At 49.1% G+C, this 19,896-nt stretch overlaps 1 protein-coding gene across 3 annotated transcripts in view; it reads left to right on the forward strand.

The window, feature by feature from the left end:
• Positions 1-11,176: 11,176 nt before the first annotated feature.
• ZBTB7A (zinc finger and BTB domain containing 7A) overlaps positions 11,177-19,896 on the forward strand; it is a 29,461-nt gene continuing 20,741 nt past the window's right edge. The window contains exon 1 of one of the 3 annotated variants that reach the window (XM_039515996.1): positions 11,177-11,458. The gene's annotated coding sequence lies outside the window, so the exon portion shown is untranslated. Of the gene's footprint in view, positions 11,459-13,182; positions 13,417-19,896 lie in introns of those variants that run through there. The other 2 variants (XM_039515992.1, XM_039515993.1) reach the window with 2 other exon arrangements.

Consider the following 19,896-nt stretch of genomic DNA (forward strand, 5'->3'; position numbering starts at 1 on the left):
AAATGGGACACGGTCCACCTGCCGTCACAGAGAGAAGAGGACGCATTTGACATCACTCTTCTTCCAAAGAAAAATCAGACGAGTTTAGGACCCAAATGTAGGTGTTTTAAAAGAAAAAAATCATGTGACTAAAAAAATAGTTTCCCTTAGTTGTAAAGTGAAACTGACTCAACCAGCACAGATGCTTGGAAAGCAGATATGAATAATCAGTTGCTGTTAGCAAAATACACAGAGTCCTGCAATCATTTTTGATCCTCTGGACAGAGAAAAAGGTTGGCGAAATGGTGCCATCCGATTAAAGGAGTGAGCAGCGTGGCACATGACGTAGCAATGAAGCGGACCCGGCCTATGCACCTGGCAGCCTGAAACACTTAAAATAATGGCACTCAAGAAGCTAATTAAAGAAAACGCTCTCCCTTGCTCTGGACGGGTTGTGTGTTAAAAATGGAAGGTGAAATCCTGGCCCCATTGAAGTCAACCGGAGTTTTGCTGTTGACATGAACGTGATCAGCAGAATCAGCTCCTGGGTGCTACTGTAACTGGAGCTTGCCGGGGAAAAATTCAGATGAAACCTTTTTCGGTCAGAATTTGCCAATGCAAAAGTGAAAAGTTTTGCAGCGACAGTTTGATTTTGATGATGATTTGATGGAATGCAGTGCTGTTCCTGCCTGCTTGGGTCTGTCTACGCTGCAAGGAAATACCCGCAGCGGCCCACGAGCGGCAAGGGTCCCAAAACCTGGGCTTCAGCCTGAGCCTGGATGTCAACACTGCAGTTTTATAGCTCTGTGAGACCTCAGGGCTTCCAGGATGCCTGGTTCTCATCCCCTTGTGCTGAAAATTTTGGTCTGTTTGGGTTTCTCTCTGAATTGGAATGAAACAAAACAGTGAACTCCTCTGTGAACAGAATTTCCTTTCTCAACCCAGCTCTGTTGTACAGATGTTAGTTTGGCCTGCTCCGTTGCGTGGTGGCCTGCCTGTCTGGAATTGGCTACAGTCATAGTACTACTTCTTTTCTCTTGCCACTTCCCTGTTGGGGTCGGTGACTTTAATAGCCTTCTTCCAAAACTCATGATTTTACTCCTGACTGTCATGCAGATTGGTGTCTCTACAGTCCACTGATATATGGTCCATGTAGCAGGTCTTTGGCCTCCCTGTTGGTCATCTTCCAGCCATGATCCTTGCAAGGGCTGGCTATGGTTATAATACACTGCTCAATATTCAAATCATTTGTTTAAATGCTAACAGGCCCCTTGGGAAGCCCTTGTTTAAGAGCCCAGATCAGTAGTTGGATAGATGTACAGATAAATCATAGAGGATAATAATCCTAGAATATCAGGGTTGGAAGGGACCTCAAGAGGTCATCTAGTCCAACTCTGTGCTCAAAGCAGGATCAATCCCCAGATAGATTTTTGCCCCAGGTCCCTAAATGGCACCCTCAAGGATTGAACTCTCAACCCTGCATTTAGCAGGCCAATGCTCAAACCACTGAGCTATCCCTCACAGGCGTTAACACAGCAATGTCCACTGCCATGCAGCTTTGGGAGCCGAACACAGGCACCCGACTCCCTTAGGCGCCTGTGAAAATCCCAGTCCGGGTTTCTAAGGTTCAGCTTCCACCAGTGGCACCGAAAATTCCTACGTGCTTCTTTCAGACACAATATCCCTGGAAACATCTTCATAAATGGAGATGTGTGGGGATGGGCAGGTGCAAGGGAAGCGTCTTTAACCAAACGCTTGCCAGCCACTAGTAAAACTAGCTCGATCGATTTTCATTATCCAAGCTCGGAAATGGAAACCGGTCAGGACTGCCGAGGAAATTGCATTTTAAAAATTCTCTCCATCTCTAACATGATCTTGGCTGAAGCTACCATGAAAGAGGCCCGTTCCCATCAGTGCTGGTGGGATAATTCTGCTTTTGCTGGATCTTCTGCCTACAATGGAGCTGCACCAATCTACGTCAGCGGAGGATCTGTCTCGGGGAGAGGAGGTTGGGAGGGAGCTGCCCATCTGCTACCGGAGCCATCACATTGAGGTTACAAGCCCTACACCTCCTGCCGTTCTTTACGTGGGACGCCATCAGCCCATGCATGCACCACACAGAAACGCCCATCGGCCGGTTTTACTACCTGCCCCCCACCCCAGATCCTCCTCTCCCCCCGAGGGCTATGAAAATGCGCTTTAAAGTAACCGTATCCCGTATACCGTCTGTAGTGGATGTAGAGGGGGATGGCATTGTATTAACACAGAGCACTGCCCGGACTCCCAGTCTTCTGCTTGCACGGCTACAGACTTTGCTTTCCCCAAGGAAAGGGGAAATAAATTATCAACCAACCACCCAAACCCCAACCCCACCTTCTTGCATGTCGTTAGAGAGTGTGAAGAGCCAGGTAGTTTAGAGAGGAAGGAAGGTCTGGGGGACGTGGGTCTCAGGTAGGGTGACCAGACAGTAAATATGAAAAATCGGGACGGGGGAAGGGAGGTAATAGGAGCCCCTATTAAAAAAAGCCGCAAATATAGGGACTGTCCCTATAAAATCGGGACATATAGTCACCCTAGTCTCAGGACTCCTGGCTTTGCCATAGACTTCCTGTAGCATCTAGAAGGCCTCACTGTTAACGGGGCCCTATTCTGTTCTGGTTCTGATACCGCGGCCTTCCCCAGAGCACGACACACACAGAGTAGGAGAGAATTCCGGCTCTGGGGAGCTCGCAATCTAAATAGACAAGACTTAGGGGGCTGGAGCACATGACTTATGAGGCGAGGCTGAGGGAACTGGGATTGTTTAGTCTGCAGAAGAGAAGAACGAGGGGGGATTTGATAGCTGCTTTCAACTACCTGAAAGGGGGTTCCAAAGAGGATGGATCTAGACTGTTCTCAGTGGTACCAGATGACAGAACAAGGAGCAATGGTCTCAAGTTGCAGTGGGGGAGTTTTAGGTTGGAGGGTGGTGAAGCACTGGAATGGGTTCCCTAGGGAGGTGGTGGAATCTCCTTCCTTAGAGGTTTTTAAGGTCAGGCTTGACAAAGCCCTGGCTGGGATGATTTATTTGGGGTTGGTCCTGCTTTGAGCAGTGGGTTGGACTAGATATCTCTTGAGCTCCCTTCCAACCCTGATATCCTATGATTCTATGACAAAGGATGGCAGAAAGAAAATTGTGTTTAATCTCCTGGCCTCCATTGCTCATTTGTACAATGGTAATAGCATTTCCATTTAGGGTGACCCGATAGCAAGTGTGAAAAATCGGGACAGGGGTTGGGGGTAATAGGAGCCCATATGAAAAAAAAAGCCCCAAATATCGGGACTGTCCCTATAAAATTGGGACATCTGGTCATCCTACTTCCGTTGTCTCTCATGGCTATTTAGATTGGAAGGTCTTTGGGGCAGGGGGTGTCTTGTACCATGTGTCTATGCAGCGCCCAATGCAATGGGGCCCTGATCTCAGCTGGGGCCACCTGCCATACCGCAATAGGAACAATATTTCTGGCATTCTCCCTGGGCGAGTTCAGGGAAGAGGTTGGGTGTTTCCAGCGCTCTGTCTGTGAAAAGTCTCCGGTTTGGGGCTGAGATTTAAATCTAGATAGTCCTATAGCCCAAAATAACTTCCCATGTGACCTTGGGCAGGTCACACGCCCGCTCTGTGCCTCAGTTTCCCCACCTATAGATTAGAACGCCTACCATGCCAAGGTGTTGTGAAGGTCAGCTCAGTAACGTTTGTAACGTGCTTTGGGATCTGTGCCTGGGAGTATTGCTATGGATGCACCTAGTGCAGGGTACCTCTGCACAGCTTCCAAGCTCTGCCAGCCTAAGCAGCAAGGGGGACATGCTTTGGTCTAAGCCTGCGAGTGCAGCTTCATAAACCAGGCGGGAGTGGGGCAGCGAACCCTGACTCTAGTACTGTGCTCTAACCACTAGGCTACATTGCCATGTGCCCAATGAGCCAGGTTCAAATGTGATCCCAGCCTCTGTTCCTTAGAAAGAATCCTTAATCATACCTCATTAAAGTTAGAAGATCTCTGCGCATGGCACAGTTTGGCCTGCCTATGTTAGGGTGTACGACCATCTATCCTCTGGCTGAGGGCGTATAGCCCATTGGCGTTATTACGTTGTTCTTTGTATTGTGGTAGAATGTAAGGAGCCCGGGTCCCGGACCATTGTGCGAACAGGCGCTGTGCAAACACAGCATGTTGTTTTACCTGTGAACACACCTTCTGAGAGTTCTGATTAAAGGCACATTACGGTTTTGCCAACTCCAAGCGTTCAAAAATCACCAGGCTGCCTTAACATTCATGCAGGTTTTTTTCAAATAATACCTGTTGGGTTCTTTTTTTTTTTTTTCGCTTTCTGGTCTTTGAACCTTCAGGGGTCACATTTTCAACCCTTTCTTTGCAGTCAGGAAGGCCGGAAATTTAAGAAAGTGGAAGTTGAGAATCACCTAACTCCAGAAACTGGGGCTTTCAGACAAATAACATGTTAAACAGGGAGTGCCGGCAAAACTGCACTGGCCTCTCCATTTAGGCCCCAATGGACTTTTATGTTTTTTAAAAACGAGTTAATGCAAGACTGCCCAATAAGGGATATTTTGGTGATTTTCTTTGTTCGCTTCCTTAATTGCAGCAAAAAGCCTTCTGTGGGTGGCATGATTTTAACCTTTCACCTGCTGCTATGGAAACTCAAAGGGAACAGCCTAGCAGAGAGAACAAAACTGACCAGTAATAGAAAGTGAAACTGACCTGGCTAGTCTTTGCTGAGTGAGCGCACAGAAACAAAAGGTGTCAGGGAGGTGAAGTGATTACAATTCTTCATAATACTCTGACTTGGTCTAGTTGTGTGTAAGGCAGGTGGGGTATAAATCAGGCCGCCTGGATTCCATCTCCAACGCTGCCCTCCGCTCGATGTGTAACTTTACTTCCTCTCTCCAGGCCAGATCCAAAGTCTTTCAACGGGCATTGGATCAGGGCTTCTGTGCTTTGCTCTGCCAGAGTGTAAAAAGGAGGCTGAGGCTACCTATCCATTTGTAAAGTGCTTTGAGATCCTCATGGGAAAATAGGGTGACCAGACAGCAAGTGTGAAAAATCAGGACAGGGGGTGGGGGGGGTAATAGGAGCCTATATAAGAAAAAGCCCCCAAAATCGGGACTGTCCCTATAAAATCAGGACATCTGGTCACCCTATGTGAAAAGTAAGGGAAATAAAGGCAGGGTATTATTAGTCATAATCCAGGTACTGAATGATAAACAGGCCAGCAGTTTTTATCTTGAGTGTCCCAGTAAGAACATAAGAACGGCCAGACTGGATCAGACCAAAGTTCCATCCAGCCCAGTATCCTGTCTACCGACAGTGACCACTGCCAAGTGCCCCAGAGGGAGTGAATCTAACAGGTAATGATCAAGTGATCTCTCCTCTGCTCTCCATTCTCTGACAAACAGAGGCTAGGGACACCATTCCTTACCCAACCTGGCTAATAGCCATTTATGGATTTAACCTCTGTGAATTTATCTAGTTCTCTTCTAGATCCCTCTGCAGATCTGTTGATTAGTCCTCACTGGGGTGGTGGGGGAGCTGTTTATTATGGGTTTTGTTTCGCTCTCTACATTTTTGAGGTTTTGATTTCTTCCCTTTGTGAGTTTATACACTAGAAAAAAATATCTGTGATGCTTTAAAAGCAAACAACCCCCCACCCAGCTCCCTCTTTGCTTCTGCCCGATTGGTTGCCAAATGTTTAAGCTGAAACGCTCTAGAAGAGCGTGGGAGTGTGTGGGGATGTGTGTGGGTGCGTACACACTCGTGTGCACATTTGCGTGGCTGCTTGCTTGTTGTGTAGCTTAGCGGATCGGGTACTGCATGGTGGGTCCCAGGAGGCCTGGATTCTATTGCCAGCTCCGCTACTAGCCTGCTGGGTGCCCTTGGTCAAGTCATTTGCCCCCTCTCTGCGCCTCAGGTTCCCTGCCTGCAAAATGGGGATAATGACACTGCCCGCTTTTGTAAAGTGCTTTGAGATTGGCTGATGAAAAGTGCTATTATAGGGGCTAGGGATTATTGGGTGAGTGCTTTGCTCATTGGTGGTATGTGGGCACTTGTGCTTGTGGGGCTGTGTGAACGCAAGGAAGCTTTGCCTGTGCTTGCCACATATCAGCTCCCTGATGCCAGTGGCCACCGGCAACACGAGCACTCCCCTTTAGGCCTCTGCAGGTTAACGATAGGCCCACTCCAACCTTTCAAGCATCTCCCAGCCCCGGATCCACTGGCCACTTGCCACATTGGCAGAGCCGCTGCTTCCAAAGACGCTTGCCAGTTTCACCTCAGACCATCTCTCTGCTTAACACAAAGCACTTAGGCATGTTTATAGTGAAACAGGCACAAGGCTGTTGAACGGAAAGAAGCGATTCAAGCGACAGCGAGTCAAGTCGAAGTATTGGAAACAAAGGGTTACCCCCAAAGAAAAATCATAACACACATTCTAGAACCTTATTTAACTAGATTCTTTCACGTCTTACAGGCCCGAGCTCACCCCCAAAGTCCTGACAGCGAATTACAGCTGGGCCCGGCTGAGATCCCTCAGTCATGAGACGAAACACGCTGCCACCTTGTCTCCTAGGTGAAGGAATCCTGGGTGTCTCTTTCTGCAACCCCAGATATATCAAAACAGTCCTTCCGCCTTCATTCATAAACCAGACGCCCTCTTGCTGATTATGCCTTGCTGTAGATTTTGCAATCTCTTGTCGATTTCACAGTCTTGGTTAGCTTGTGGCTCAGTTGCAAATGTGTCCATTGCGAAGCAGTCAATACAGATATGACCAGACAGAGAGAGAAGCATCGGTTACCCCCTGCCTAAAAGGAACATGCATGAGACATGCCACCTCCTAATTGCCTGCCTTAAGAACATAATTTTAGTATCGACACATAACTCCTTAAATATTATCCGTACATACATTTTGCGATGGTTCTGACAGTCAGCAGGTTACTAGCCCGATAGAGACCTTACATCAGAGTTTCTCAAACAGGGGTCGCCGCTTGCCCCTGGCAGGCCGGGCCGGTGTGTTTACCTGCCCCGTCCGCAGGTCTGGACGATCGCGGCTCCCGCTGGCCACGGATCGCTGCTCCGGGCCAATGGGAGCTGCTGGAATCAGCGTGATCCACGGCCAGTGGGAGCCGCAATCGGCCAGACCTGCGGACGGGGCAGGTAAACACACCGGCCCGGCCCGCCAGGGGCTTTCCCTACACAAGCGGCGACCCCTGTTGGAGAAACCCTGCCTTACCTGCCATCCTTTGGTGAACTAGTATGCCTATATCTGGACCAGGGGATCCCTGTAAACCTCTCTGCATCCCCTGTGCCCTCTGCCAGTCAGCAGCAACAAGTCCCTGGGTCACCGCACGCATGTGCACAATTTTAAACACACCCACTTTCCCCTCCTATGAAACCCAACGTTACCATAAAAAAAGCTGAGGCCCGGGCAGGGGCGGACTTTAAAAATCACTCGTATCTTTCAGGTGAGATCTGGAAAGCCAAGGTCCCCCCCCATATATTCTGTGGTGACATTAAAGTACCCAGGATACTGTTTATAGGAGCAAAGGTCCTCACCAGGGTCCTTGGCCAAAATCCACACACAACACCTGGTACGGTGTGATGTGCAGCTCTCCCACCAACAGTGGCCACATTCCAGCAGTGCCATGGAGTGTTGTGCTGTGGGAATCTGCTATATGAAACATGCTGTTGAAATGTAACACAGTTAAAGGGGTATTGCTTGTAACCAGGCTTGGCAGGAGTTGATGCTTATTTATTTTGTTTCTAATTTCAACAGATAACGTTGATGTTTGGTTTTAAACATTTATTTTTATCTATTTAAATTTTCACAGTTGCATAAAATTATGGGTTTTAAGCATCTTTCCCCCCCCCAATTTTCATTTATTTAAATGTGCCCAGTTGTGGGGAAATCAGACACTAATTATTTAATAACAATCATAGATTATTAGGGACCTCAGGAGATCATCTAGTCTAACCCCTTGCTCAAAGCAGGACCAATCCCCAAATGGCCCTTTCAAGGATTGAATTCACAACCCTGGGTTTAGCAAGCCAATGCTCAAACCACGGAACTATCCCTCTTCAACCAGCAGCAATGAAAACTGAGAGTATGAGAAAGCTCTACAGAAGCTGTTCCAATGAGCCCAGCAGATGTTGGAATATCGATGTTGGGATTCAAAAAGTTAAAGCCTTATAAATGTTAAAGCACAAACTGTCAACATCGCATGTCAAAACATACCAAACAAATAGCCTGCAATCAAACTCTACGAAGTTGGCAGGCAGCTTTGTCCTAACTTTGCCTCTCTGCACATTTCTATTGTTACTGATGGAAACATGACGTGTGCGTGCGGTGAAATGGGCGTTTATTGGCATTTACTGATAAACATCTAATCCTTCCAGACCCACTTGTAACAGCTCGAGGGGTCTGTGCTGAGCTGGATTCTCCAAAGGGAGCCTAGAATCCCACATTTTAGGGCTTTTGCAGCAGAAAGTCGACCCCCGACCTTAGTCTTAAAGGGCTCTTTGCCCTAAAGTGCTTGGGTGGAATCCCTAGAAGGCTAGCGGTGATCAGACGATGGAGACAAGCAACAAGCTTACATACCAGCTCGTTATGCCCCTGTCCTGAGCTGATTATCATGTTACTCTGTGCTATACCCTAACAAGGCCAAAAGCCATCCGTGGGCTCATCTGTTCCTGCCCCCTTCCACTTGATCTGCACTGATGAGCATTTCTATGCTGGTAGCACTGCCAACACCAAACATTCAAAAATCACCCCCCCTCCGCCCCCAAACATGAGACAACAATAAGATATTTGAGCTTCTATTTTTTTTTGTTGGGGGTGTGTAAAGGGGAGTCATGCTATCAAGCTTTTTCCTGCAACCACCAGAGCTAGAAACTTACTTTAAAATGAAAGGTGAGATTCTCCCCCAATCACATGACTCCAGGAGTTGGGGCGTTAAGTGAAACACCAAATAGTGGCAGCACTGAGTGTGAGGACTCACCCCCGCAGATCTCCTCCTCCGTTACCAAACTGCACGCCTAGCCAGCCGCGCAAGCAGGCTTTCCCAAAAAGGCCTTTTGGCGGCCCCAGTGAAAGGTGATTGAATAATGAATTTGACAAATGTTGTGCTGTTTTTCTAAGGGCAGTGGTTTTCAACCTTCTTTCATTTGTGGACCGCTAAAAAATTTCAGCCCCTTTGGAAATCTTAGACGTAGTCTGCAGGCCTCCAGGGGTCTGCGGATCACAGTTTAAGGATTTGATTTATATTTTTCCTCCCATGTACCGAGCTGGGGCAGCCATTCAGGCATAGGCATCAAATAGTTCGTATGCCAGATTTCATGCCATTTTCCAGCTTTCCAAGGCTTGTGGTGGTTTCTTCATCATTGGTCATTTTAAAATCAGGACTGGGTGTTTTTCTCAATGATCTGCTGTAGCTCAAAACAGGAATTATTTTGGGGTAAATTCTGTGGCCTATGGCAAACAAGACATGAACCAAGATGATTGCAATGGCCTCTTCTGGCCTTAGAATCCATCAGCTATTCGCCCAAGGCCAAGATTTTTAGTAGTGTTGGGTGATTTTGAGCCCCTGAATTTTTGGGGTGCCCACTTAGAGATGCCTTACATAGGCCTGATTTTCAGAGGGGCGAGTGCTAAGCGTTTTCTCAAAATCACAAGGAAGAGGGGGTGATCATAGTGTGAACATCTGCACAAGCTGCTGTGCAAGGGCGTCTCACTTTGGCATCAAGTGGAGTCACCGGTTAATTATTTCCAGTCTGAGCTTTGGGTACAGATTAGACAGGGTGGGTTGTTCTGATTTCATTGAAGTGGTGGGGAGCTAGGATACAGTTTCTTGAATGCAGACTGAAAATTTATATGGGAACCTCCTAACGGGAAGAATATATTGAGGTCAATTAACTGGGCTGAGACACAGGTAATCTTGGATCTATTCTGTTCGCTAGGTTCTTCTACCGTGCCCACCAGCGCAGTATTTGAGCATCTTCCTGCAAAGCATTAAGCGACGTGGGGAACATCTCTACATCCTGGCTCTGCCACAGACTTCCTGTGTGGGCATCTCAGGCTCTGTTCTGGGGGTGCTAATACCAAAGAGCTGTTCTAAGGATAACTGGTTAAGGGTTTGTCAGCCGCTCAGGTATGATGGTACTGAGTACTTCAGAAAACCCTGCGGGTCGATACAAATGTAATTGGGCAGGGTACGGGGCTAGGTAGCACAACAGGACTTCCCCATCTCTCGTTTTTAGGAGCTGGACCGTTTGCTGGAGGTTACCTCATGGGCGTGACTGATTTTCTGTGGACCACTCACTGTGTCAACCCCCAGAATGACACTTACTAGGAGACAATCCCTGCCCCAAAGAGTTTACCGTCTAAATAGACAAGACAGACAAAGGGTGGGAGGGGAAACTGAGGCATGGAGCAGGGAAGTGACTTATCCAAGGTTGCTCAGCAGCTCAGCCCGGAGGAGAACCCAGGTGTCCTGATTCTAGGGTGACCAGATGTCCCAATTTTATAGGGACAGTCCCTATTTTGGGGTCTTTTTCTTATATAGGCTCCTATTACCCCCCACCCCCTGTCCCGATTTTTCACACTTGCTGTCTGGTCGCCCTACCTGATTCCCAGCCCTCCACTCTAGCCACTAAAGGGGAAATCTTAGTAACAGTCCGATTGTACTTGGCGGTCTGCAGCGCTTTTCAATGGCGTCTCCCCGGGCTCTTTACAAATACCGTCACTCCTGCAGTACCCAGGGGGAAACTGAGGCACAGAGCGGCGGCTGTGACTTGGCGAAGGCGGCCTGGGAAGCATGAGGCAGAGACGGGGAAGTGGAACCCACCTCTCCCATGGCTCTAAGCCATGGGACCCGGGGTGCCTGGTTTAAGTGAAAGTGACCCAACTTCCCCAGGGGATGGCTGTAGCAGCTGAGGACAAACAAAACTGCTTCCACGTGTGAGCACGTGCGTGTGGGTCCAGGAACACAACAGCTCCCTTCTCCCCAGGGTGCTCTGGGTTAGATAACATGGATCGCAGCCAGGGAGGGAGGCCGAGGAACGGTGCAGCTCCCCTCTCCCGGCTGGGGGCTGGATCTTGGGGAGCCGATGCAGACGCAGCGAAGGGCGAGCCGCGGCAGGAGGGTGTCCTGCCCTCGCTCTCTCTGCCGGGACTCGCCGAGCCTGTTTCAGGCGCCCTTGCGCGGAGGCTCGCCGCCCGGGGAGGGAGAGGGGAGGCTGCTGCACCTTTAAGAGAAGGGAGGACCCCTTTGCCCTTAGAGAAACCAGGAAGGGAGTTCAGCATCATACGGGGCTTTGCATATACAGTTACAGTAGGGGCAGTAACACCAGAGAGAGAGGGAGAGCTGGCCGGGAACTGACTCCAAACTCCAGGCAGACCCCCCCCACCCCCAGCCCCGCCACCCCCAGGACCAGCAAGGTAAGACTGGGGGGATCGGGCTGTCTCCGGGGAGGGGGGTGGCCGTTTGGGTGGGGAGGGGAGGTGCTGAATCAGGGGGACATTTCACCCCCCCCTTGCCGCCCCCCCACCCCCACCTCGAACAGGGAGGTTGCCTTGGAAGGAGGAAAGTCCCCGCTCCCCCCGGCTTGTGCTTTACTTTATCGCCACCCCAACTGTATAAACCTCGGGATTTTTTTTTTTACATGGGGAAGTGGGGGGGGGGCTTGTCCGAGAATTTATAGCAGCTGAGGGAAGAGGGGGGGGTTGCAAAGGGAGGGGGCAGAGGGTGAACAGCGCGTGTGTGTGCGGGGGGGGGGGCGAGCTTCATTTTCTTCTCCATGTTCTAGGGAGGGTGTTTTTAATCTGCCTGCCTGTCTCTTTGCAATTGGCACTTGCAAGGCTGGTCCAGGGGGCTGGGGTTGCACTGAGGCGGGGGGTAGTTGCAATATGGTCGGGCGGGGGGGTTGCAAATAACTTTGCGGCCATGCAGTTAATGCAGTTCCCCCCCCCCCCCTATTCTATGCTGCGTGCATACGTTGTACTTGGCTGGGCTGGTGCTTCCTGCGGGGGGGAGTTTTTTTTTTTGAGGGGGGGCTTGCAAGCAAATGGGGGGGAGACTCGCACAGAGGGGTGGGAAAAGGAGGCTCATGGGATTTGTAGTTTCCCCGCCCCGCTCAGTCTTGCAGGTGCAATGGGGCCTTGGACTACAACTCCCAGGTTGCGCCGCGCAAGGCCGGCCGCCTCCAAACCAACCCTGGCCGGGAGGTGTGTTGATGGGCGTGCGGCCGAGCCAATGGGAAGAGGACCTCCGCCCCTCCTTCCCGCCCGGCTCCGCCTGGCCAATGGCGGACCGAGGGTGCTGCGAGAGTGGGGGGCGGGATGCGGAGGCGCCGCCGAGAGTAGCTCGGCCAGCGGGGCAGCGCCCTCCCCCCCCTCCCCGGCACTTCCGGGCCCCCCCGTCCCCTCCACGGGCAGCCCGGCCGGGGGGGGAGGCGGGGTCCCCGGCCGCCGCGCTCAGGAAAGGCCGCGGATGCGGGGCCTAGTGTAGGCCCAAGCCTGGGTGGTGTCCGCAGGGCTCAGGCCCGGCCTCCTGCCCCCACCCCCAGCTCAGGCCTCCATTGGTCGCTGGCAGCCCGGGGAGGGGTGGGGTGTGGCAGGCGGCCAGGCTCCCGCGGGGAGGGGGCCGGATTGCGGTGGGGCTTGGCGCCCTGCTGAGGGGGGGAGGGGTGGGGCCGGGCCTCCCCGCCCAGCCGCGGGCAGGGCGCGGGGTGGGGGTGGGGGTTGGGTCCAAGGTCGCCCACAAGCACAAGGCCGCCCCAGTGGGGGGAGGGGAGCCTGCTGGCCGGCTCTCCCCTCCCTTGGCAGCCAGAGCAGACGTGGGGAGGCAGCTCCCAGGCTGCCTGGGCTTCCCCCCCCCGCCTCTCACACCCGGACGGTGGCACCAGGAAACAACTTGCAGCTGGATAATCCACCCCTGGCGTGTTGAAGGGGGGAGCCCGGGGGGGGGGGGGAAGGGGAAGCCCCCATCAGGCTGGCTGTGCACAGATTCATCCAGAAAATGGCACGGAGAGGAGAAATCGCTCTGCCAGCCCCCGTGGAGCCCTGAAATCAAGCTGGCAAGTTGCTGCAGAGGCTGGAATGTGGAGACCAAGCCAGTATTGTAAAGGCTTCAGCATCACTAGCTCAGGCTGGTAGGACCAAGGGACTTCTCTACTCCTGCCAGTGTTCAGGGCCTTCCTCCTCCTCTGAAACCCCAGCTAATCCTCGAGTTGGGGATCAGCGAGCTGTAAATCAAGCCCATGCTTTGGGCCGGGAGCCAGTCTAACAAGCTCTCCCATAGAGGCCAGGAAATATATCTGAAGGTCATTGCACGCTTCCCATCGTGAACCACAGCTTTTGCGGGGCTCATCCGTTAGATAACAAGTGGGTGAGTTGTGGTGAGTTATGGTTTGGAGCTGGTGGTTGGTTGGTAGCTAGCTAGCTGGGGAATGGAAGTGCTGCTGTCTGTTCTCTGTCGGTAAAGGTTTATACTGAGACCATGGAAAAATGTTAAATTTGTTGAACCTGTATGTAGCTTACAGTTCACAAGATTGTCAGACCTTTCTGTCATTCTTCTCAGGGATCTTTATGCTCCCAAAGTTTGTGCATTAGCTACTGCTTGGTCTAATAAAATGCATCACATTGAGGACCAATATGGCTACCTACATCTTCTTACTACAGCATTTCTAGCAGACTTCCCAGTGGTTCCCTGGAGGGTCCGTTATTTCCAAGCAGCAGCCTGGACAGCGAATGGTCCTGATTCCCTGTAATGGCCACTTGGCAGGATTTACAGCTGGTTCCTGAGTTAAACTAACAAGATTACCCATCTCTCTGCTGATTTTCTGCTATTAAATGTATTATTTATATCGTTCCCAAAGTGTATTAGGCACTTTATGGACAAATAATTAGAGAAGATGCCTTCCCTGCAGGGTTTACAGTCTAAGTAGGTGGAAGGATGAGGATTGGGGGTTGTGTGCAGTGCAACAGCAGAGAAGTGGTTAATTCCATGATTTTTTTGTTAGTACTTTGGTTGAGGAGGTGTGACAGAATATTACAGTTTGTCTTGGATTGAAGAAGCAACCTATGGTCATTTATGAGGGTTGATTTGGAGAAAGCAGCAGGTTTACGAATTCCAGCAGTTTGCTTACGGATGTTGTTTTTAAACATTTTCTTTTTTTTTTTTTAAGTCTATGAATGGGTTATTGGAGAGGAGCCATTGCTGTTTAATATTCATTCTGGCCATTGTTCAGACTTGCTCTGGGAAAAGAGGGAGTGCAGCGGCACAACCCAAATGTGGATGAGGTGGTGGGATTTTTCCACCATGCCCTAGTTGTGCCTAGGGAGAGTTTTGCAGTGCTGGAGTTCTAATGAATTAGACGGTGGATAAAATAGTTCTGTGCCTTATGCTGATCTGTGGGTCTTTGCATGGCCTTTTTTGAGCTCAGAAATGCACCCTGTTGCGTTGTGGTACAGGGAACTGATAATACTTAGCTATAATACTTATTTTTCTTAAAGGCATGGTTTTCAGGGGTGCTGAGCACTGGAAGATCCCATTGACTTCAGTTGGACTTGGGGCTACCCATAACCTCTGAATGTCAGGCCCATAATGCTTTACAACTCCAGTACTGTACTAATCTGTATGAATGTCAATTGAAGACTGACAGTTTTTTTTTTCTTATGCCTATGCTTTTGCAGTCATAAGTAACTACATTTTGTCAATGAACCCAAAGCTCATTAATAAGTTAGAAAGTTTAAAGTTGAGGCACCCTGGCCCAGATCCTCAAAGGTATTTAGGCTCCTAACTCCCACTGATTTCAGTAGAAGATAGGAGACTAAGTACCTTTGAAGCTCTCGGCCAGTGTTACCGTTGAGCTGTTAAATTAGCATTTTGTTTGCCTAAGTGGTTATTTGGGTGCCAAAGTACACATTTTAGAACCCAGTTGTAGAATTGAACGTCAGAACATAAGTGCCCGGGTTTGAAATTTAGGCCCCCAAACTTGGAAAATCAAACCCAAACATTTGAGATGTGCAGTTGAATCTTGATTAAAAGTGACAGTCTTAGGATGCTAAAGTCATCTGTGACAGACGATTAGACTTCCACTTGTTATCTTGCTAATCAAAACAATAAACAGTCGTCCTCAACTTTGGAGAGACCAGCATGTCTTTGTAATTAAAAGCTTTTTGATGAGCAGTGAGAGAGAGAGAGAAAAAATTAGCATCTTGGATGGTGAGAAGTATTTGTGCCAAATCCCATGACCTTTTGATCCGAAATAGGATTTTTTTTTTCTGTTCAGAACTCTCTTCTATTGGTCACATCATCAGCCAGTCAGTAGTGTGTCCATGCCTTCAGTACCTGAACTCAGAGCATCCTGCTAATCCTGGAACAGCTCCAATAAGGTGTCAGAACAGGAGTAAATGAGGTCAGACAGGCATTGGGATTCTATACAAATACCTCCTCATACTCCCATACAATATCTTGATGCTGCACATAGTCTTGCATCACATTGTCGAAAGCCCAAATGTTGCAGCTGGATTCTGGAGAACGGACCGGATAATGTTCTTAGCTGTCCAAATGGCAATAATCTGTTCTTGTGGAGCAGGCCATAGGGTGATCCCTTGTGGAGTCAAAGAAGAATTTCTCCCCAAAGACCCAGTGCATGATGTGATTTTTCACTTTCCTCTGAAGCATTAGGCTTTGGCCTCTGTTCTGTTTGGGAGACAGGACCATAAGTGGGTTCTGCTCTGATATGATAGGAAGTGGAACACTGTACTAAAGGGACTGCTCTGGTGTGGCTTTAGGTAGGAGACAAGACTGTGGGTACGTCTAGACTACCAGCCGTATTGGCGGGTAGTGATCGATTTCTCGGGGATCGATGTATCACGTCTCGTCTAGACGCGATATATCGATCCCCGAACACGCTCCCATCGACTCTGGAACTCCACCAGCGCGAACGGCGGTAGCGGAGTCGACAGGGGGAGCGGCGGACGTCGATCCCGCGCCGTGAGGACGAGAGGTAAATCGATCTAAGATACTTTGACTTCAGCTACGCTATTCACGTAGCTGAAGTTGCGTATCTTAGATCGATTTCCCCCGCCCCACTGTAGACCAGCCCTAGATTAGGGGAGCTAGTGGTCTGCTCTTATGTGACAAGGAGTGGGAGACGGACTGATGGTGTGCTGTAGCATAGCTGCAGGTGGCAGACAGGACTTGTAAATCCTCATTCTCTAATGACAAAATGCCCCGGAGTTCGCTGTGGGTGTTTAGCACTTCCATTACTTCTTTTCTTTTTCATTTATTCTTTTCATGCCTACTGTTCTTTAAATTCCACAAAGTTATACTTCAGTCTCTGAAAGGGCATGCAGCACTCCTTTCACCGCAGATCATGCATGTGGAGCAGTGCCGCCCAATGTATTTTAACACCATCTATTGTTTTGTTTGCGCTTTTAAAGTCCTGATTGACATACCCAGCTATTCCCCACTGGAAACCAGGAAGTAGACAATTCCCCCCGCCTCCCCCCTCCCTGTTCCTGTTTCTGAATGCATCTTCAGTACAGTGCTGTGCAAGTCACTGGAGCTTGGGCTTGTAGCTACAGGTAGGTGTTCTCTCCTTACTCAAAGTCTCCTGCCCCAACAGGTAGAGAGGACAGGAGGTGCTGTTCAGCATTCCCTTCCTTCATAGCTGTACAATCAAGTATTATGCTGGAGGAAAAAAAAGTTAATGGCAGGACACCATTCCTAGGAATTTATTTTATGGCATGCTTACTCCTGGGATTCGTTTTTGCACTTCAAATAATGAGCAATAAGACAAGAACTATCTGCTTATTCACAAACCAGGCATTACATAAGTGCCGGTCCTGCCTCGTGTGCTTTGCTTTGTCAGTAAACCTAAACCTTCGTCTTTTTATTTTTTCCTTTCTGGTGTGGAAAAGATTATTGGCCTTTGAGGCAATCAGAATAATATGAGACCTTTAAACTCTTAAGCCAGAGGGAGCAGGAAAGGAAACGGCGTGCGTATTTGAGGGAGGGTTTTGGTCAGGGCGGAGGGGAGTGAGATGGTAAAATGGTTGCAGTTTTGAAGATGATTGATTGGGCCTCGCAACCCGAGGGCAGTGGGGAAACTAGGTATCAAAGTATATCCAAAGCTAGCCTTAATATGTCTGTCTGCAAGACAGAATAGTAAATGTGTGTGAGATCACGTGGGGGTGAGAAGGAAGGGTTGCGTGAATTGAAAAGATAATTTGATTAATTTGTAGACAAAACAATAAAGGATGGGACTGCAAAGAAGTGATTCGGGAGTGAAGGGGACTAGTCCTGAGGTGCCCAGTTCTGCAGGTTGCGGCTCTGGGAGGAGCTCTGGTTGCACAATGGGAGTCCTGCTTGAGTAAGGAATGCAGGATTTGGCCTCAAATGCCTTGTGTCGACTCGTGCCCTGTCTTCCAAGCAGCTAGAACAGAAACATGGCCTACGTCAGAGGCCTATATCCTCACCCTGTCTTCAGTCCAGATGGAAATTTATGGACTGACACCCCCGCTCCCCTACCATGTGCCAGAGTCCCTCAATGGGCCCCTGCCAGGTGAGGTCAGAGATTCCTTCCTAGGTGGTGTTCTGGGGAGTGGGTTAGCACTGGAGCCTGTTTTATCTTTTTAATGGCGATTTTTCAGGCTGATGCCAAGACTATTTGGTGACAGGGCTGCGTGTTGCCCGTTGAAATTTTGTTGATTGCTTTCAGGTTTACAGAGCCATCAAGACACAACACTTCAACTCTGCCCTTAAAAACAGAAGCCCTCCCATTGTAACCAATTCAATTCCAGGCATTCTCCCTCGCCCCTCACCCTGCTTTGCAAAAATGGGACGTCTGAGGTTTCCTAAGGGAGTTAAGTGCCCAGAGACAATAAGAGTTGGACATTTCAGGAAGTAAAGCTGTCTTTGAAAATCCTATCCAAACTGTGGTTTTGTAGTAATGCATTCTGGTCACTTTAAATATTTCCCTCTTAAAAATAAGTAATCTTAAAATCACCACAATCTGTTTGTTTCTTTATGGCAATACCAGAGCAACTTAGGGGGAGGAGAAAGTCCATTGGACTGTGATAGGCATGCAGATAAATTTTGCTCTTGGCCTCGAGAGTTTGATCCAGCAGTGAAAAAAAGACCTTCCATTACACCATGTATATGAGGGGAGACCGTCATTGATGTCCGACTGAATAGTGCACTATTGTAGTGTCCCAACAGAATCCCCTCCCCAAAACACACACACACTGGTTTGGTACACACACAGGTCTTGACTGTATTGCTGTATCTATACATGTATCAAGACACATTCCTGCGAGATTAAATGTGGTCCCCTGATGACACAGGAGATAATTGGCAAGGAGGTCTGGGTGGAATAACCAGTTAAGACAAACCTTGCAACACAGAAGTTTGCCCTAGTTTTTAATGTCAGCGATTAAAACGGCCGTGTGTTGACATAGCGTAGAATCATCCCCGTGTGTCTTCTGTGCTGCCCTTCTGTAGGTTAGCTGGCTGGGCTGGGCTGTATTTAACCGTGTTTAGGGCTTGCTCCTTCTGCTATGCCTTAACTGAAGGGTTTTCTTCTCTTAATGTATGATGTGCCATACTGGTTCAGACCATTGTTATCTAATCTCTGTCCTGCTTCTGATGTTAACCAATACCTGACGCCTCAACAGAAAATGAGCTGCCCCAATGCATCACTGTAACACATGTGGGTACTTCCTGACCCCTGCGGTAATCAGTATGTGCCATAAAGCAGGAGGATTTGATTACCCCATGGTAATAGGGGTAATCAGTGGGGGGGTGCATGGCCACAGAAGCTGACTATAATAGCCAGTTCTTTAATAATCAACTATAGTCTTTTTCTCGTTCCTATGGCAAAACATTCTAACCATGTAGGCCTTGTCCTAAGATACATGGAGTATCTGCAACTCCTCTGGAAGAGTTCAGAACATCTCGGGTGAGGCCCTACATAGGGCGATATTGCTTCTTATCCTGAATTTGCTTGTTGTCATTGTCAGGTGTCCCCTTGGCCCTGGCCTTGTGGCACAGCCAGAAAAAGAAGCGGATCAGCTTTCACTTTACCCTCCACAACCTTAATGCTCACACTCATCCCTTCTGTTGTTTGTTTGTATTGTGGTAATACCTAGAGGCCAGCAGGGCTGGGCACTGTGTGCAAACACAGCAAGAGATAGTCCCTGCTCCCCCTCCCCCAAAGAACTCAATTTAAATTGAGGAGGCAGACAAAGGGAGGACAACAAAGGCGCAAAGAAGTGAGGTGACTTGCCCAAGGTCACACAAGAGTCAGTGGCAGAGCTGTGAATAGATCCCAAGTCTCCTAACTCCCAGTTAGATCACACTGCCTCTGATTTTTCTAGTCTCTAAACTAAATCCTAGTGGGTTTTGTCTCTCTCATCAGATGATGAGTCCAGTCTATTTAGCTTAACAAAGAGAACGTTAAGGGGTGACTTGATCATAGTCTGTAAGTACCAACGTGGGGAACAAATATTTAACAATGAGCTATTCCATTCCATCTAGCAGAGAAAGGTCTAACACAGGGGTTCTCAAATTGGGGGTTGGGACCCCTCGGGGTGGTGAGGTTATTACATGGGGGGGTCGCCAGCTGTCAGCCTCCACCCCAAACCCCGTGTTTCCTCCAGCATTTATAATGGTGTTAAATATATAAAAATGTGTTTTTAATTTATAAGGAGGATCGCGGTTGGAGGCTTGCTGTGTGAAAGGGGTCACCAGTACAAAAGTTTGAGAACCACTGGTCTAACATGACCCTGTGGCTGGAAGCTGAAGCTAGACAAATTCAGACTAGAACTAAGGCGGATATATTTAATGGTGAGAGTAATTAACCATTGGA

The sequence above is a fragment of the Mauremys reevesii genome, linkage group 26 (assembly GCF_016161935.1).
Source record: "Mauremys reevesii isolate NIE-2019 linkage group 26, ASM1616193v1, whole genome shotgun sequence".
Lineage (NCBI taxonomy): Eukaryota > Metazoa > Chordata > Testudines > Geoemydidae > Mauremys > Mauremys reevesii.